Raw genomic sequence first — 21,265 nt, 5'->3', positions numbered from 1 at the left:
TAGTCAAGATACTACATTTATATATGCTCCCTCTGCTCTAGTGATTGCTATACCAAACAGTAATTGTAGAATCCACTATAGTAATTAAGCCACCCCTGTAAACAATGATATCATAAATTGACTGAAGATCTGCCAGCAGGTTATCCTAAAGTACCTCTAAAATATTGCATGGAGAGATGATGATATAAAACTAATTTGTCTAAGAGAAAGTTCTGCATAATTGTAATATATCCATAATTCCTAGGACTCATGGGTAAAGCTCTAAAAAGAAATCCCTGAACTGATATTTCCTAGAATATCATGTATTAAACACAGAGACATGTAGTAAAGTAGGACTATGGACAAGGTCTTCTGAGCCTGATGATTAATTCTAGGTGGTATATGGGCTATACTTTCATCCCTTTGCTGGGACAGACCACCATCCTCCAGGACCACATCACTTTCTTGCATTATTGACTTGAAAGATGGACTTTTCTTTCAGCATACTGCTACTGGCATGCTTTTTATTCTGACTAAGATTGTCTGAGAGGAAGCTGAAGTCCACCAAAGAGAAGCCAGTAGAGAAGTCTTTAGTTTGGCCTGGCTGAACACTAAATGGTGCATCTAGGACAAAAAAAGTTGGTACATCTTTTGCAAAGGGGATCAAAGGAGTGGACTACTTAAGCCAAATTTATCCTGCCTAGTACATTGGTCAAAGTAGCTTTCCAGGAAGAAGTCTTCATCCATGTCATTGAATAACATAAAGGAACAAGCAAAGACTATCACCAATCACTACAGTTCATTATCTGCAAGGAGATGAAAGTACACCACCACCACCACCACCACCACCACCATTACTGTGTAGCTGCAAAGTTGGTTGGCTATTATTGAGAGAGCCAGTTTGGTGTAGTGGTTAGGTGTGCCGACTTCTAATCTAGTGAGCTGGGTTTGATTCTGTGCTCCTCCACATGCAGCCAGCTGGTGACCTTGGGCTCGCCACATCACTGATAAAGCTGTTCTGACCGAGCAGTGATATCAGGGCTCTCTCAGCCTCACCCTACCTCACAGGGTGTCTGTTGTGGGGGGAGAAAATGGAAGGTGACTGTAAGCCACTTTGAGACTCCCCTGGTAGAGAAAAATGGCATAGAAGAACCAACTCTTCTTCTTCTTGAAGGTGGTCAGTGGACAAGGGAACAAACTGGATGTACAGGTCAGGGGTGATCATGGTAGTCAAACATAATATGTTCAACTATTGAATGTCTTTGCTGCTTAATTTGCAGCATCTCCAATAAGGCATCACACAGGGAATATGTTGATATCATAAGTACCATGAAATCTACATAATGGCTACATAATGATGACATGGAGGAGAAATAAAGCCAAAAATAACCCTCAGTGGTTGGAAGAACAAAACCAGAGTCCAGTAGCACCTTTGCAAGCACTCTTCCTCAGTAGTTGGAAGAGTACATCTCCATTCATAAGGTGAGCATGCTGCAAATTATCATGACTTTCTTGACAGATTTTCTTCTGTGACTATTTCTGTTCCCTCTCAAGTCTCCTAAAGAATCACCCCAAAGTAGGGAGCACTTTATGGAGGGGAAAATATTAATGAACTTCATTCCCTTCTTTGGGCCGAGTTCTTAATAAAATCCTGCAGCACAGGATGTTGTTAATAATTGCCAGTTAATAAATTCTTTTTCTACAGTTATTGTTTGAAACAATCTTTGTTTCATTGCTAGAGACCAGTATCCTTCATAAATGTTGCCTAAAACATGTCAGCTTGTGTGAATTTTATAATCATTCAGATGACAAATGGTACCAATGAAAGGCTTATGTTGTGGCCAGAGGAGGAAAATCATTAAAAATATGATGTGGCTTGACTTCAGAACATGAAATTGAAGATGAAAAACTTCAAAAAGCAGTAATGTTATGGGAGATGAAAGGTAGCGTTGTAGTAGACCCTTATGCGCTGTGTTCTGTGTAGTGTAGTGAAATAAATGTTGTTGTATCGGCTTTGCATTGCCAGGCAGTCCTAAAAACTAGAACCATCTGCTGAGATTCGGCTGAGATGCCAGTCAAGACATAATATCATCTATCTGTAACAACATGGAAATTGTTTTCCTAATGTGAGGATTAAACCAGTGTTGTGGGGAAAGAGTGTATAGTATTCCACTCCTAATTTTCCTTCCTGCCCGTGTGTGACTTCTTGATTTCCCAGACTGGCTGTCACAACATACTTGTAGCACTAGCCTCGAAGTGCCTTCTCTAATATTTAAAGACAGATAGCTATTTTTAGTGCAATTTGTATTATGATCAGTTTCCTGTTTTGTTTATTGGGGATTGTAAAAGAAGATGAACAAAGGTACGATGCATTTGCTTGATAAATTTGTTGCCAAATTTGTTCCCGAGCTCAGCAACAGGTTTTAGCTGATCTTGCATGAATTTGTGAAACTTTAATACAGTAATTACTAATGTTTCTCAGTAAACATCTTTGGGTACAGTAATCCTTTGATGGTGTTTTATTAATTTTATGATGTTCCCAAGGTAAATTTTATTTATTTACTAGACTTTTACCCTGCCCTTTCCCCAAGGAGTTGGGAGTGGAGCATATCACTCTCCCTCCGTTTCATCCTCATAGGACACTACCCAGATGTGATTTTCTTAAAAGATTGAATTCTCCTTTCTAAAGCAACCCTATGATGTACTGCAATCTAGTCCTAAGGGTCAGCCACTTCTCAAGGATTTGCATAATGGAAAGCACAGCAGGGTGTAGTACAAAGGAGGAGGTAGAAAAGGCTGGTTCTGTGATCCTGCCTGGTGCCTCTGAAAATGTTGCATCTCTCTTTATTTTCATCACTTCATAAATGTGTCAACAAATAAGTCACTGAAATGGGGAACTTGTGGGACAACATGAAGTCCAAGTGGATTCTGATAAGGGACCTGGAAAGTCTACAGCAGAGAGTGTGCATCCACAAATTGGCTGTTGGATCCAACAGTTGCACAGTGACATTTTCAGTATTGTCACACGGATTTAACTCACTATTGTACTTGCTTTCTGAATGGTAATATCCCTATTATTCTGTTTTGAACATTGCTCCATTAGTGGAAATATATTTAGAGAGGCAAGTGACACCCCCCCACCCAGATCTACAATTTATTTATTTGTGCTTTGATTTTTATCCTGCTAGGCAAGGCCCAAGCTGTGGATGGCCCTAAGGTTAATGCCAAAACCTTGAATCTGATCTGGGCTACAACTTGCAACCAATGCAGCTGCTTCAGAACAGGCTGAATATGGGCCCTCCAAGATGTACCAGTGAGGATCCTGGCAGCTGCATTTTGTACCAGCTGTGATTTCCAGGTCAAAGACAAGGTTAGGCCTGCATAGAGTGAGTTACAGAAATCTAATCTGGAGGTGACCATTGTGTGGATCACTGTAGCCAGACTGACTGAGGGCAAGTAGGGTGCTAGTAGCATTGCCTGGGGAAGATGTTAGAATGCTGTGCAGGCTATACCTGTGACCTGGGAATCCACTGAAAGGGAGGTATCCAGAATCACACCCAGATTTCGGGCCGAGGGTGTGATGTTAAGCAGCCAAAGTGGGTAAACATGCTTCCTGTCCTGCCTCCTTTCTGCCCAGCCACAGAACCTCCATTTGAGTTTCAGGGGTTGAGTTTCAGGAGACTGTGCTCTAACCATCCAGCAACAGCTTCCAAACATCTGGCAAACATATCCGGGGGGAGTCTGGCCGGCCATCCATGAGAAGATAGAGCTTATTAAGTCCTACTCTGATATAAATATGTGGACATATACAAACCATGTTGAAAAAAAATTGTGGGTGCTTGGGAAGGGCCAAGGTGTAGTTGGCTCAGCCAATCCCAGTCTTTTCCACAGCCAAAGCTTCTCAGCTTCTATGAAGATTTTTAGTGGTTTTCCATTCCACTCTTTGCATTAATATTAACAAGAATCCTGGATTTCGTTTCCAAACAATACACCAGCCTTTACTTGCATAAAATGTGGGATATGGACGGGGAATGAGCGTGTCTTTTCAAACTGCAAACTGCTGCTGCATTTGATTATATGTGTATATATGGAACATGACAGCCAACGCCAAGGAAAATATGTAAACTATTTTGGAGGATCCTGTTAACTTTAAACCTATGCATGGCTGGGCAATATTTATATATGTACATTGTAAAAAGAAAGGATTGTGGCCTGCCAAGAAGCTCAGCGTATGCTTTTTCTCCTATCCAAATGAGATGATTGACTTGTGCTTCATCTGGTCAACACCCCAGTGCCTGAGTTGATGAATGTGCTGCAAGCAGGTGGCTTGAAGACCCTTTGCCTTGCCTTCCTCAGCTCCCCATTCTCTCAAGGAATGACTTGTTTGCTCCAGGGCTGTAAGCCATAGCTGAGGTAATGTATGCTATTTCTTCTCTTTTGGAGCTTTCTCATTCTTTCCTATAGCTCTAACTTACAGAAATATTATTTAAAGAAATTGTTGGATTCAGATCAGAACTGACTTTCATGATAGTCTTTATGGAAACCTCTCCCACCCAACATTATTCTCCTAGCTGATCTAGATCACTAGAAGGAGGTCACCATGAGTGCACATCCTTAACATTTACTTAGCACTTCACAATGCTCAAGGCGCACCATGATCTAAGGGTTAGACCCAGCTAGTGTATAAAATTCCATCTTGTCTAATTCCCCTCCTGATTCGAGTCCCTGTTGCACATAACATTATGTTCATATAGCTCCCACAGTTTCTAGGATAGCCTTACTGAGGATCACAGGGGATGTTTCCTTCCTTATTTCTAACTTGTAGAAAAGTTGGTAATAATATTGGAAAATAATAATAATATTGTTCAGGATTATACCACCCTGAGCCATATGGGAGGGTGGTATAAAAATCTAATTAATTACCAAGACAATGTATTTGGAATACTTTGAACTCTCAGATGTATTTTGGCCTGAAAGAACCATGTGCTCCAAAGAGGACTACACTTGTAATTCTCAAACATGTGAATCCATGGGGAAGGGCAGTATAAATAAATACATTCACATAAAATTTGTGTGCCAAAATGGCGTTCAGGGCTGGTAACAGCATACCCTGAGGTAGGACAGCTGCCAGAGTTTAGTTCTTCTGGCAGAATTCACTGTTTCCACCCTTCCCCTGAACCTCTTCTGACAACTCTGTATGCCCTTTCCAGCTAATGTTTTTGCAGGGACATCTGCATCAGAGTAAATGACTATTTATTGCATAATGCTGTTGTACCAAGGACAAACATTGTGGACAGCTTATGGATCCCTGGACACACATGCTCTTTGTCGAATACGAAACCTTACTTCCTAAAAGAGCATGATGGAAAATGGTGAACAATCCTAAACAGAGTTATATCCTTCTTTGTCTGTTGAAGTCAGTAAGTTTAGAAGGATATAACTCTGCTTTGCATTGCACCACGACTGAGTGATAACTTCCTTTCTGGCTTGGTATTGTGCATACATGTCTGATTGCCCACACAAGTTAGCCAGTCAATCGCTATCTTGACCTGTGTTTGCAAACATTAACATGGCTTCAAGTGAGCAGCTGACTAGTCAAATGCCAGTTCAAAGAGCTAGCCCTGGGATTAGCATTCATTTGCTACCATATGATATTTGTCTTGCTTAATATGAAAACGCCAAGTAGTAAGTTTCCATTTTTATTGTGAGAGTGGCATCAGACAAAAGCAAGAATAATTGGAGGGGATTATTAAATAAAGCAGTAGATAGATGCAAATGAAGAAAATTCTTTGCCTAATGCAAAACAGGACTGCAGAAACAAAGCCAGACAAAGCAACTTTTGGATTGATCCAGTGAGGCTGGCCAGATGCATAATGAAGCTTAGCCACCTCTTTGGCTTCAGTCTAAGCAATACTGCAGAAAATTAAGCCACTAGGAAGATTGTTAACTGAATGTTGTTTAAAGTGCTTTCAGGTGTGTGCTAGTGTTTTATTACTTATGCAGGAAGTATTATTAAAATGATGATATATACAATGCAGCCAAAGTTACTACTCATTATTTCAGTGGAGAAGAACTCATGCTTAACTTTCCCATTAACTGGATTGCACCTGATGTTTGATCTGCATGCAATTTTACAATTACATACCACATGTTCAAGAGTCCATTTAGATTTTAAGGCTGTGTTGGGAGAGTCTGCAAGCAGCAAAATAAGGTGCTTCTTTTTCTGTGTTGTTCAGAAGGCCATGGAAATGGAAGTGAAATGTTTGTCCCACTTAGGGGAGATAATGATGGGACTCCTTACTGCTTTGATTGCCATTGCACCTGCCCCCTTTCTGTCCAAAGAAAAGACACCTAAGTTAGGGCAAAATGCATTGCCCTAATTCTGATTTGGCCTCAGATATAGCCATTCAGTACATGGCAACCTTAGCCAAACTGGTGAGGGCCAGGAGACATTGCCTTCTCTTTCCCTTGGCTTCATAATAATGACTAAAGTTAAAATGGATGCTTCCTGATCTCACTCTGATCTTATATGGGTTAAAATCAGAGAGGAAAATGGGAGTACAATTGTTGCCCTTATCCTAGGATCACAAGGGAAAGGGCAAAAAAGTGAGTAATGAGGCATTTTTTCCCACCCCAGTTTCAGATTTGAACCTATAAAGGATGAAATTTCAGTGTGTTTGTAAAACAGGCTTTTAAACTTCTTACTTATGATAATTTTTTTTCTTTTAGACCTTTAACATCTTGTGGGGCAAATTGGTGAGAGCTGCTATTTCTGAGTTGGGAAATTCCTGGCAATCTTGGGGAGGAATCTGGGAAGGTGGGTTTGGGAAGGGGAGAGAGTTCAGCAGGGATATAATACCAAAGAGTTTATCCTTCACATCTCCAAAGAAACTCATTTCTGTTGTCTGGAGCTCAGTTGTAATTCTGTGAGAATTCCAGCTCCTACTTGAAGGCTGGCAACCCAAGGTTGGGCTGCAATAGTGTATCCACTATTCTAGTCAGCTAAATTTGAAGCTTTCCTCCAGCCTAAGGAACTCTTTTCCAGAGGAAAGGTTCTTCTACAGAGAATTAAATGGTATGTCTTTCCCTCCCATGTATAGAACCTTGGATATAACTGGAGCATAGACATACAACTCCCATGTGAGAAGGCCCCACTCATGTGATCTGTCCACCACAAAGAGTAAATAGTGTGTAATCATATTAAGGTGAATGACTGTGCATGATATCTGAAGGCCCCTTACGCTCAAGGTTTGTACTCATTCCCTTGCAGATACAGTTTATAAATTGGGATCTATTAATTGTCTCGAATTCATTTGCAGGGGTCCAATATATTATGAATACCATAAAGAGATCGTCCAATGGGCTATCAGGCATTGAAGTCTGATCAGGTAAACTTGTCCTTCCTGATTACTGCCTGGGTATGGATGGGGGAAAAGCTGTCCTTTTCAGTCCATACAATGAGAGCTTTTGGCTAAAGAATAAAGTCAACTGACATTTGATATGATTTTCATATAAGCAAAATATTTTCATACTTTGAACTAATACATAATCACTGTTCTCACTAACAAAATTTACTCATTTTGCACCTTTCTGGCTACAACACTGCACTGTAGGGTTTTTTTTTTTCCTGGAATGTTATCCAGATAAAAACATATGGGAAATCAGAAGAAGAATAAAAGAGAAAATCCGTTTTGTAGGCGAGCAAACTGCTGCTTCAGGAGAATTTCCATTGCAGCAACCCCAAGGGCAGGTATCTGCCAAATGTACATTTTGGCAAATACCTGTAGTCTTAAATAATGTTTCACATCTGCTATGAAAATTTGGCTGTTGACAAGCAAAGCACAATCTTAGAGGCCAAGTGAACGTTGATGTTGCTCAGAAGGCGATTGCTGAGGTGGTCTGGGATCTGGCATATTTTCATGTCAGCTAACTATATCTAACAGTTGGGGGGCAAAGGGGGAAGAAACAGCTTTCCATGACTGAAGAATGAATTATGTATTAATAATGGTCACTTATTTTGGCATGTTACTTCTGAACACTGTTATTTAAAATTGATCTTAATGGAAACAAATAAGTGTGTATGGAAGTTTAGGCCACGTGTATAGACTACTGAATAAGCATATCTCAGTAAGAGTTATGAGGACCCCATGAGCTCATTTGTTTGACGTCAAGTTTCTGTTTGACGTCAAGTCACAATTGATTTATGTATCACACTGATTTCTGAAAACCCTCATGGAGTTTTCAAGGCAAGAGATGTTAAGAGGTGCCTTGCCATTGCCTGCTTCCAGGTCACTACCCTGGTCTTCCTTAGAGGTTTCCCATCCAAATACTATCCAGAGCCAACCCTGCTTAGCCTCCGAGAATTGCTGAGATTGGGCTAGGCTATCCAGGTCATTAATATTCCTCAGTTATATATACACATGGATTTAAGTATAGGTTATTATGTGGCCAATCCACGTCCTCCTAGAGAGATTTATTTATGGCATTTGTTTGCTGCCTTCCTTCTGGCCTAGCTTGGACTACTAATACCTGCAGGACAGATGTAATTCAGTTTGTTCATTTCTCCCTTCCCTGCCAATAGTTTGCACTTACATTGTGAATTTTTCCCTTTCATTTTATTAGCAAGATGTTTTTAGAAATCCTTGTAATGCAGCATTTTTTTGACTGAAAGGTTTTTGATTGAAAAGGAACCTGTCTCACCCTGTTGTATGAATGCCTATAAATAGTTAGCTTGTTTAGTTACGACCAGTGACTGTAGGCCTCTCACATCCATGCCTAAATTGGAGTTCAGTTTCATATCACACATTCAAAGCCACTGAAATACAGACAATGGCCATATATCTGTATTTCAGTAGTTGCTGAAACTGGTGGGTAAAATTTGTGAAATGAACAAATAAAAGCAATACAGGCCAAGAAATGGAAAACGCAAGAACTACCCTCGATAGAAGACTGGCTGAATAAACTAGCTGACTTTGCCAAGATGGCTAAACTGACACTTGTTATGGACCATACAGTGTAAAATTTACAAGACCACAACAAAGACAACTAAGCAGCAAGAGGATTTATTTAGGATACATGTTTGCAAGCATGGAGAGAAAGCCAATTGGAGCATTCTCTGAAGTCTGCATCAGTGCAGCTCATTTTTAAGACCTTGATACGTCATCATGAGGTATCCTGACGCTCACTCCCTCACTGTCCCTTTGACCAATCAGGTCAACGACGAAGGGCGTACAATCTGACCTATCACGGATGGCTATATATCTTATTACAATTTTCTCGCTCTATGTTTCAAAGAATACATTCCTTTATATGGAGGGATGCTACATTCAGGAGCTATCTGCTTTTGACAAACTCAAGGTTACTTTGAGAGACAAAGAAATAACTATACACATAGTGCCACAATGAACTCAAGATACATTCTGCCTGACCTAAAAATAAACCATAGACAGACTGTGTCTAAAGTGTGTTCCACAAATCTGTATTTGTGTTCTCAATTGTGTTCCACAAATCTATATAATCTATATCAATTCCCCCCTTTTATTTTTTTTAACTCTTCTTTATGGAACACATTAACATTTTTCTTCTATCATAGTTTCTCCTTCAGTTGAATCTGTGTTAGAGAGTGGTTTGTATTCTTACAGGGCTAATATTTTGGCCTCTGTTTGTCTGGAGATTATTCTACACACACCACCACCACACACATTTGCAGCAAGCAAATAATTTAAAGCCAAGTGATTTTGATAAATTGCACTGTTAAACTTAATTTGCTTTTATGTTATTAGGTTTAAAACTTTTGCAGTTTAAGTGGCCCATGAATTGAGTTTTGTCTATATTAGACTTTGGATTACTCTTTTCAGGCCTTTAAATTCAATATTCATAAAATCATAGAATCATAAAGTTGGAAGGGGCCATACAGGCCATCTAGTCCCACCCCCTGCTCAACGCAGGATCAGCCCTAAGCATCCTAAAGCATCCAAGAAAAGTGTGTATCCCACCTTTGCTTGAAGACTGCCAGTGAGGGGGAGCTCACCACCTCCTTAGGCAGCCTATTCCACTGCCGAACTACTCTAACTGTGAGAATTTTTTCCTGATATCTAGCCTATATCGTTATACTTGTAGTTTAAACCCATTACTACGTGTCCTCTCCTCTGCAGCCAACGGAAACAGCATCCTGCCCTCCTCCAAGTGACAACCTTTCAAATACTTATCATGTCAAATACTATCAAATAATATCATGTCCCCTCTCAACCTCCTTTTCTCCAGGCTGAACATTTCCAAGTCCCTCAACCTATCTTCATAAGGCTTGGTCCCTTGGCCCCAGAACATCTGTCCCACCAGAGAGGTGTATCCCAAGAAAGTACAAAATAATTGTTTTTATATACATATCATTTTGTATGTTTTACCCAACCTTTTGCATCTCCCATGTATTTATCATTGTGCATGTAAGTCAATTTCCATGTTAATTCTTTACATATTCATCCACCTCCATTCAAGTTAGAAACAAGGGCATTCAGGTAATTATAGTTCTGTTAATCAGTGTTCCCCATTGATGAGTTTTGCGTATCTCAAGCCAATACCTTTTGGGGCTTGATGTCTGGGTTGTAACAGAAAATCTGGAAATTTCCCTGTTATCTAGAATATAGTGTTCTATTATTCACTAAAGGGGGAGATACACTGATAGTGTTATATACAAAAGGATCTGGTTGATTCGCTTGTAATCTTATGGAAAATAGTATCAGATATCCCCAAAAGTACCACCCAGGGTAAAACAAATTTCTAATTTGTTTGCTTTCATTGTGTATGTTCCCGTAAACATAAAATCTTACCTTCCACTTCTGGTGAAGATTAGTGTTCACATAAAGAAAAACAACCCTTCCCCAATAAGCGTAAATAGCTGGGTCTCTCTTGTAGTCTTTCTAGATTTTCCCAAAATAGAAAGAACAGAAGGTACCCCCCTAAATCAACTATAGCCCATAAAGAAATAATAAACAATTTTTAAAAGCTCCTGCAAAGATAACATAATGAGTCTCTGGGTCCTAAATAGGATCATCCCCTTGATGACTTCTCATGTGTTCTGTGTTACTCGACTGAAAGGTAGTTCTGGAGATGGGTGGTTTCGGTTGCTTATAATTCCTGCCATCCCAAATTTGCACTAGCACGTGCGTTAAAGTTTTTATTAGGCAGCAATTTTTTCTTCAGCCTCAAAAGATATTGCAGCAGCTCACATACGGTAAAATGGACCCATTGTCTCTGGAATCTATTTTGACACTCATTATCATCAGTCAACAATATTTGGAAAGGAATTTCCACTTCATCATCAGTTTTAATAATCTGGTTTCTCAGGACTTCATCCATACTTGGTTACCTGGTTAAGAAATAAACTGGAAAGTCATAGGGCAAAAGCCAATTTATAATTAACTGTGTCCTAGATCTTTAAAGAATTCTTGACAAATCTCCTAGTAATTTCCAATTGTTTTTCACGCTCACATACCTAAGCTGACAAGAGCTATGGAAAGCTCATATCATTTTTTCTAAGGGAAATATTATTCATTTTCCCTTTGAGTTATTAACATAGAATCTTCAAATCACAGAACAATAAAACCATAGAATCACATAATTGGAAGGGACCTCCTGAGATCCAGTCCAACTCCCTTGTTAGAATGTTTTTGCCACATTTAACTTCAATCCAAACATTTAGCTTCAATCCAAACATCCCCTCACAAGAGATGAGTGAGGAATAATTCGGCCCACTCTGCTTTCTGGGAAATGAAGCTATTGACAAAACAAGTCAGGAAATTATTAAAGTTTACATTTTTAACAGAGTTAGTCTTTCAGCAGATTTATTAACACCTAAAACATTTTATACTATTTATCTATTATCTCACCTCTGTTCCAATATAATATATCTAACCAAATCCTAAATTACTCTTTATTTTTATGTATAGACTAGAAGAACTCAGAGCAGAATAAAACAAAACAAACACATACCTTATAGGAATAATTTTTACCAGCCAGTGTCTAGATCCAAACACCATCCAATTTCTCTCTCCTCCTGTTTTATTAATCTTTCTTTATTTTTAGTGAGGTACACTTTATGCCTAATTTAAGGCACTTAAAAATCATTTGGTTGCCTTGCATTCTGGTTTCTTTTGGCCTTTTTCGGTCTGGTGCCTGGTGTTGGCCCTTCCTCAGATCACGGCCACTTCTTCAAGGTGTTCCATAGCCTGGAATAACTTTTAACAAAATCTTGATACATTAATTCAGCCTCATTTGATGTGAGGGACCCCTTTTACTATAAGTTTTCATTTGAACTTATTAACCCATGTCCATACTTTGAGTCTATATAAATATTTTTCTTCTTACCTTTTTCTCAGGTGTAAGGCTTATATGAGAGCCTAAACCTCTGCGGTCTCAGCTGATCATGCAGGTGGGAGAGGGCTGACTTCCAGAATGTCATTGCTTGTGACAACATCATAGTCTGTGATCCACTCTCCATTTCTTTAGATCCAGCCTGACCTTGGTGTTCACATCAATCCTATACCATCTTAATCAGGGGTTAGTTCTGTTTCCAAGGAAAACACTGTGGCTGGGTTTAGCCAGTTGTTACAGCAAGATACTTTCATACTCCAACAGTCTCGAATTGATTAATCACTGCCATATGGACAGTAGACATGAAGGGGCTGTTCCAAGATACTTCTGAGCCTCCTCCATCAAGGTAACTGCAATGGCCCTTGAATCTTGAGGCCATCCTCTAGCCATGAGGTTTATCTTGACTAGCAGGTCCAGTCTTATCATCAGAACTAGGGTTGCCAGGATTACCAGTCAGATCCTTGGCTCCAGGGAGACCAGGTTCACCTGGGCATCCAGCTTCACCGGGAGATCCTTTGGATACAGCAGGGCCAAGAGATCCATGTTCACCAGGGGGATCCTTGAGTCCAGCAATGACACCTGAGCCAGGGAAACCATAGCCTCTGGGAACATCATGTTTGCCAGCTGGTCCAGGCAATCCCATCACACCCGCCTGACCTCTTGCACCATGAGGAACAGCAGGTCTAGTGCATCCATCTGCTTGGAAAAGCAAGCAATAGGTTGTGCCTTACCTTTCCATGGGTGAGTCCAGAGTCCTGCAGCATTGCTTTGGTGTCTATAGACAAACAATAAGAAAATCTGGTGGGCCCCGGGTTGGTGCTTGTTATAAATCTCTTGTTTCAGTTTTTTTTTTTTTTTAAGGTTTTGATTTCTTCTGGATTCCTCACAAGGTTTTCTTGTGTTTCTGTAACACACTTAACATAAAGCAGTCTGGCCTTTCCTTTAAAATCGTAACATCTCTTTTGTTTCACAATTCTTTAAAACAAACTTACAGTTGCTTGAATGCTGGAATCACATATTTTGTAGACAAAAACCTTTTTCCGTGGGTCCTGTTTCTGTAAACAGCTGCTCAAAAATAAATTGAAAATCAACAAATCCTTGGGACAACATGGTCTACCTGTTGTAAATCTTGATACCTGTTCATTAGGTATTTCCATCTGAAAGCAAACAGTTTCTTGAAACAAGATTGTGTAAGAGAGAATGAGAAAAACGCCCTCCTGGGATTTTGGTTTCCAGGCAGGTGGTTTGAAAAATATATGGATCTGACAAATAAATATTACCTTAGCTCTGAGATTCTACACCAGTCTATACATTACCTGTATTTCTTTTATACAATGATCAATATTGGAACATTATAAAATAAAATTACGAGGCTCTTTCTATCCAAATGGTAAGAGCCCAAGTTCCTATATACCTGGTAACAAGCCCAATCCTCTCTTCAATAGCATACAATTCTAACCATTTTCCTTTTCTCTCCCTGGCCTTCCTTGACTTCTTCTCAAACTTTCTTATCTACACACAATAACCCATCTATACCCTCTTTAGTAAAAATACATAAGCATGTAATTTACTCAATAAATCTCTTCCAATCAGCACCAAAGAACAGTCAGGTATCAGCAAGAATGAACAATTTATTTCATTCTCCCAGAAATCTACACTGTCCAGGGTTGCCTCCAACCCTCAATATTAACATCTTGACTCCCACAAACCTCTTTCCATTTCCCTCTGCCTGTTTTCCAGCTTTACAAACCCTTCAACCAATATCACTCAGTTTACCAAGACCCATCATCCTTTTAACAGCATTTAGACATTTTCCCGGTACTTCCAAATTTCCTCTGCCATTTCCCCACAACTTTCCCACAACAGGGTAATGTCCAGTTTAAAATGTCAGAGGAAGATGGAGGCTTATACAAATAAAGTCCCTGTTTTGAGACTAAGCATTTATTTAAAAAGCATTACATTAAAAGATTTCAGTCTAAAACAGTTCTCATAGGGTGAAAACTTAAAAACCTTTAGATCACAGTTTCATTTGCTCCCATTTATATTGTGCTCAGCTTTCACTTAATCAAAACTTATATTTAAACCCATAAAGACCATAGGTTATTTTAGCCCATGCCAGAGCTAATGTGCTTCTGAAAAACGCTGATATTCCCCCATCTCTCCCCCCTCTCTTGGGCAGAACTTTTAACTTTCTCTCTCTTTTTTTTCTACCAGAGAAAGGGGGAGGGTTGGGTGACCAAAAAAAGAATTCCTGTGACGTGATAAGCCCCTGGTTGTTATCTCCCGCCCAGGATTATTTTAAAACAATAAAAAAGAAACTTTCACATTACAAAATTTATCTAAAAACGTTGCTTTTGGTTATATCCAACCTAATTTACAATATACAGACACCTTCACTTCTTAGTTGTCAAACATAAACAAACCAAACCTGAACAGACATAGTTCAAAGCAGATGATTCAATTTTAAAACCCCGAACATTTTACTTTCTAATAAAAAAAGAAGTTTCATTGCAAAGACCATTTTTCAATCCCCCGTTCTCTCCCCCTTGTCAGATTTTAAAATGCGTCTCCTAGATACAGAAACCTTGAGATTCCATTCCATCGCTGGACTAAAACAGAGAGGGGGAAAGAAAGCCTATTTTGGCTTCACTGAGCCTAATCATTTTTACTCCATTTACAAAATTAGGGTTTCTCATATCTTATGGAAGCCAACTCTTTGGAGATTTAAGAAACTCCCATAAAACCCACTGACTTATATAGTGGAACCTAACAAAGGGCAAACAAGAACTGTGAGGGGGGGGGGGGGGGAGAACAATCTTGTCTCCCAGCCGCCCTTCATTTAGCACACACATAAAATTATCTCTTTGCACTCAAAATAAATAAACACATTTAGTTCTTACCAATGGAAATACACATATTATTTATTACATTCAATATAGAGCACACTTGTTCTCTAACCAGAGATTCTCATAAAAGCCAAAAACTTTCTTAATAACATGATGATATGAATAACTTCAAGACTTAATCATGTAGAGGCAGAGTTAGAATAAACATTGCTCAATTAATAACACCTTTAACACATCAATACATTATTTCATTTGGTTTCTTGTAATACTACAGGAATCACAAATGGTGATATATTAGCAGAAAGAAAACCTATCAATTTTTCCATATTTCAATACAAATATATATTTTTTCTCACTTACCAATTATGGATTTTAAATCCTGTCCAGGGTATACTCCTTTTAGCCTGCCTAGATATTTATGAACCCGAAAAAAACATAAAAGCAACAGAACATACCGATCTCTGATTCTGCCACCCCTCTTTTGCTTTTCTCTCACTTTCTCTTTTAGCCTGCTTTGCTTGGGACAAGTCCGTACTCTGTCTCATGCTTTCCCAGCCAAAACCCTTTCATTTTGTCCCTTCCACACTCCTTTACCAGTACAGTAACTCTTGTACTGTTTATATCATCAACTGTACCTTTAATTTCTCCTTTTCTACATCCCTCCTTCTCATTACCGTTATTTACCAGACTCCTTGATTGCCTTACTCCTCTTTCAATCCAAACTTTCCTAGCCTATTCTATGCCACTATTAACCACCTCTGCCAAAATGTTGAATTTCAGTAAGTGTGAAAAAGGAAGGTCCCAAAAGCCAATCTAAATTCTTCTGGGTCCTCCTGAATTTTGGAAGATGCCCCCTCATTCCCCGAATATCAGCAGAAGTAAGGGGCACCTCAACATAGCCAATCTGGTTATTTCCTTGCAGAACCTGGCAGAGAGGGAACTCGGCAGCCACGTTTAATTTCGGGGCAGAAGCCGCCACATCAAAAGCTGGCTGTCCCAAGGCTGCCTGCATTGTTCCATCTCCCCAATATTCAGTTTGATCATAAAGATCCCTAAGCTCTGCCAGCCCAATGATGCATGCAGAGGAAGGGTTACTTCTCCCTGTAGGCTCCAGAGCGGGGAGAAAATCAACTTCCCCTCCCTGGATCCTCTTCCTCATGCACAGGACCATCGGGACGAGGGGGTTGATAGGGAGGGGGAGGAGAACAAATGAGCGGATCCCATGTTTTATTATTCTGCTTGGAGGGAGCAGAGGGTTTGACTATTTTGTTTCTTACTGCCATACAAGAGATGGCCATTTTACATTTTCCACTCTGCATTATTTCACTCCACAGCAGAACAGAAGGGATTCCCTCCCCTGCCTCCAGTGACCCTCCTCCTTCAAACAAATAAACACACAAAAGATAACAAACATACAAAAGATAACAAGAGCCCAAAGGGGGTGCTTATAATTATTTTTCAAAGCATATTCTGGCCACAGTTTCATGGATCCATCTCCTTTAAATTTATTATCCCATATTTCACACACCTGTCCCACTGGACCATCCTTAGGAATTCTTATCTGACTGTTCGCAGAAAGACTGGGACTCTTGCGCAGTCTGACTGCCAGCAGACGGGGCGTCCCCCCCAGAAAACCTATTATTAGACGTCTTACTCCCCATTGTACAATGTTTCCTTCCAGAGCCTGTCGTCTGAGTCTTTCGGGACCGCAGTCCCACGGCTGGCAGCCTAATGCTTCTTAGTAGCCAGTCAGACGCCCGTTGAAAAAACCACCCAACAATATCTTTGGTGTACTTCCAGAGCCTGTCATCTGAGTCTTTCGGGACCACAGTCCCACGGCTGGCAGCCTAATGCTTCTTACATGCCAGTCAGATGCCCGTTAAAAATCACACCCAAATATATTATTGGAGCAGTGTTCTTATTTAACCAATCTACTCACCAAGAAATCCTTGCCTGTTGCTGCTGGGTTCTTGACTGACTGGCTGCGAAGCAATGGAACTCATCCAGGGCTAGTCAAAAGAAGACTAGGGCGCCTCCCCGAAATTGAGACCAATAAGTTCTTCAGCCAGAGAGTCAAAATGATCCAAAAGCGGATCCCACTTCTGACACCAAATTGTTATGGACCATACAGTGTAAAATTTACAAGACCACAACAAAGACAACTAAGCAGCAAGAGGATTTATTTAGGATACATGTTTGCAAGCATGGAGAGAAAGCCAATTGGAGCATTCTCTGAAGTCTGCATCAGTGCAGCTCATTTTTAAGACCTTGATACGTCATCATGAGGTATCCTGACGCTCACTCCCTCACTGTCCCTTTGACCAATCAGGTCAACGACGAAGGGCGTACAATCTGACCTATCACGGATGGCTATATATCTTATTACAATTTTCTCGCTCTATGTTTCAAAGAATACATTCCTTTATATGGAGGGATGCTACATTCAGGAGCTATCTGCTTTTGACAAACTCAAGGTTACTTTGAGAGACAAAGAAATAACTATACACATAGTGCCACAATGAACTCAAGATACATTCTGCCTGACCTAAAAATAAACCATAGACAGACTGTGTCTAAAGTGTGTTCCACAAATCTGTATTTGTGTTCTCAATTGTGTTCCACAAATCTATATAATCTATATCACACTAATAGTCAACGGAAGAACAGAAGAGGCCTTTCAAGAACAATGGGGCCCTTACCTGAACTATTTAAGAAAATAATACAAAAGGGGATTGAAACGGGGAACTAAATGTATTAAATGAAGAGCATAACCTTTCTTTTTTCTGTACTAACAATGTAGATTGCATGTATTTCATTATCTTTAATCCTGGAAAATAAAAATAAAAATCTTATAAATAAAAAATAAATAAAAGTAATACATACATGAAACTGGATTCAAATTCCCTTCCCTCTTTTTGGTCATCTTATCAATGGCCATTGTAAACTGGAAAGAGGAACCTAAATCTAATCACAGTGAAGGGATACCCTGGCTATTTCTGGCTCTTCTTCTGATATGTAATCTTTTTTTAGCGTTTTTTTTTAATTTTAAGAGAAAACATAGGGGGGGGGTAGAAAATGCCACATAATTGCATATTTGTATGTACTACAAATCTATTTAGAAAATAAATGTTCTAACAATGCATATCTTATTCTTATACATCACCTTGAGGTTACAAACCACATTATCCCCATGTACAGTTTGACAATCACTTTTTTCTTCAGCTCTTAAATTTTACTGTTCAGTATGGTCGAATATTGGCCTCAATTTTCTTCTGAATTCCAATGTTGTTTTGTTATGTATCCAATATGTAAGTTTTGCTATTGTTCCATATTCCATATTTATTTAACCGGTCCATAATATCTGGTGCTGATTCTTTTTTCCATCTTGATGCATAAAGAATCCTAGCAGCCTCTATAGCCCAGCTGTTACCTCTACAGCCCAGGTGATGAGCACAAATGCTCAGGTGAGACACAATAAGGGTATAATCTAACTAAAAGATAGAGACCCAGCCAGGGAGCTGATTGGCTGCCGCTGGACAAGGGGGGTGGGGTTCTAGCTGAAGGGACATGAAGGAAAATTCCAAGGGTTTATTGACTCAAGCATTTGGGGAGGGGGGATGAACAGGTGTGCAGACCTATTTAAACTCTTAGACCAAGAGGGAGGTAGTTGTAGCTCTTTCTGTCTCAGGGCTAACATAGGAGAGAGGAGGATCAGAAGGGACAAGTATGGAGCTCCATGACAGGATGAGAAGTAGTACCCAGGTGAGCACAACCCCTTCACATTTGAAGCCTGAGGCCCAGATCCTACCTCACACTGGGAATTAGGAGGAGACTCCAGCTGCTGGGCTCAGCTCCCCTCTTCTCTAATCCAGTTCCCCACTCAGCCACACCAAGACTGCCCTTCCCTCTGGCATTCAGCATGGTCCAGGACCCCCACATTGTCATAGTAGAACTCTGATTTCTTTTGTACTGTGAATACCAAGTATACTTGCCAGGAAAATCATTGCCATTCTACTTTTATGGTTTGAATATTGCCTGCATCGTCTAGTCTGTAAACCACCAGCTGTAAATCATGAGGTAATATGAATGTTATAGAAATAAAATTAGAATTGCTTCCACGAAGCTTCCTGTGTGGCCTAGAGGAAGATGTTATCTCTCATTTTATGCAGACTCCATAGGGTTACTGAGAAAGTAATTAAAGACTGAATAAGAATTGCAAATCACTTGGTACGCTTGCAGTATGTTCCTATCCAGAGTTACTCCAGTGTAAGCCGACTGATTTCAGGGTTTAGTTGGCAGTAACTTTGCATAAGAGCACACTATAAAAACACTACTCATTTGTTTATAATATTGACCCAGTTAAACTGTAGTTACAAGAGACTAGCAATGCATAACAACTTGTGATCCCTCCTACCTGGGGGGAAAAGTTCACCCAAGTCATTAGGGATGATTACATTGGGGACTGGATTGTCCATCCAGATAGGATCGTCTTCATCCTGAAGAAACATGCACGTGAATGGAAGTTACACATGAAACTACATTATACTGAGTCAGACTATTGGCAGTAGCTCTCCAGGTTTACAGATAGAGGCCTTTCACATAAATTACTACTCAGTCCATCTAACTAAAGAAATTAGTATTGAACCTGGGCTCTTATGCCTGTCAAGCGGTTGCTCTGCCACTGGATCCCATGGCTTCCATGTGCAGACTTCTTTGCTGAATGAATGAGGGCAACTGACTTTAACGTATAAACAAGCCAACAGTTTTATTGTATCTGTCCCTTTGATTTTATGGTAATTACATTGAATAATAAATCCTGATGTGGTTATCACTCCTCGGGTTCTAATTTTTGTAATCATGGAGGTATATGTTAAGATGTAATCTTACAAATAAGTGGAAAGATAACATCATTCTATATTGAAATAATATATCCTAAATAATGCTTAAACTAAATAGTTTTAAAATGCTTTAACTAACTCAGCCTTTTAACCCTCTTTAAGATATCTCTAAAAGCTGTACTTTGTTTTCTTCTTGGGCTCCCCTCTCCCTTGTAAGTGCAGAATTAGTTGCTGAGCATCAATCAACTGCAAAAGAAACATGTTTATAAAGACTATCCAAGATTCATGAGCATGAGTTATCAACATGTCTCCTGCGTAAGATTTATTGTATCCATTGCAGAAGCTGGACAACCTTACTTTGCATTCTGGTAATAAAACCCAGGTGAATCTATCCTATGATTAGCAAATTTTAATATGGATCTGGGAATGAAGGCAATAGGTTTACTACCTGAATATATAACAGAACAAAATGTATATATATTTGCAATTTTTCTCTCAATATTTTCCAGTTTGGGTTTATTGCAACTAAAAAAAATGGAATTCCTGAAAAAGCCTTGATCTTAATACTGGTAAAGTAGTCATATCAGGGATGTTTTGAAGTGCCCAATTTTTATCAGGTCCAATAAACATAATGGGGAAGAAGAGTAAAAAATGCAGTGGCAAATCCACAAAAACCACTCAAAGGTGGCTCAGCAGATGACACCAAATCGGGGAAGTTGCAAACACCCCAGAAGATAGAGATAGGGTTGAATGAGATCTGAACATGCTGGAAGAGTGGGCAAATGAGAACAAGATGCAATTCAATAAGGAGAAGTGCAGAGTTCTGCATCTTGGTCACAAAAATGAGAAACATGCAGACTGAATGGACAATACACTTCTGGGGAGGTGTGTGTGTGAACAAGATCTTGGGGCATTTGTGGGCTGTAAGCTAAATAAGCGGCAGAAATGCTGTCTGAAGGTGTCTGTCCATGAGGTTGGGAGTTCAATCTCAGCAGCCGGCTCAAGGTTGACTCAGCCTTCCATCTTTCTGAGGTCAGTAAAATGAGTACCCAGCTTGCTGGGGGGTAAAACGGTAATGACTGGGGAAGGTACTGGCAAATCACCCTGTATTGAGTCTGCCATGAAAATGCTAGAGGGCATCACCCCAAGGGTCAGACATGACTCAGTGCTTGCACAGGGGGATACCTTTACCTTTTTACCTTTAAGCTAAATATAAGCAGACAGTCTGGTATG

The 21,265-nt window shown here is 39.8% G+C and overlaps 1 long non-coding RNA gene across 1 annotated transcript; it reads left to right on the top strand.

Moving 5' to 3' along the window:
* The first annotated feature begins 7,338 nt into the window (after positions 1–7,338).
* On the top strand, positions 7,339–20,391 carry LOC143840718 (uncharacterized). The gene is made up of 3 exons (XR_013232346.1): positions 7,339–7,367; positions 18,593–18,658; positions 20,255–20,391. It is a non-coding gene; the product is annotated as an uncharacterized LOC143840718 (long non-coding RNA).
* Positions 20,392–21,265: the final 874 nt, after the last annotated feature.

The sequence above is a fragment of the Paroedura picta genome, chromosome 6 (genome assembly GCF_049243985.1).
Source record: "Paroedura picta isolate Pp20150507F chromosome 6, Ppicta_v3.0, whole genome shotgun sequence".
In the NCBI taxonomy this organism is placed as follows: Eukaryota; Metazoa; Chordata; class Lepidosauria; order Squamata; family Gekkonidae; genus Paroedura; species Paroedura picta.
The sequence above is the reverse complement of the archived record's forward strand: the minus strand, read 5'-3'. Positions and strand labels throughout refer to the sequence as shown.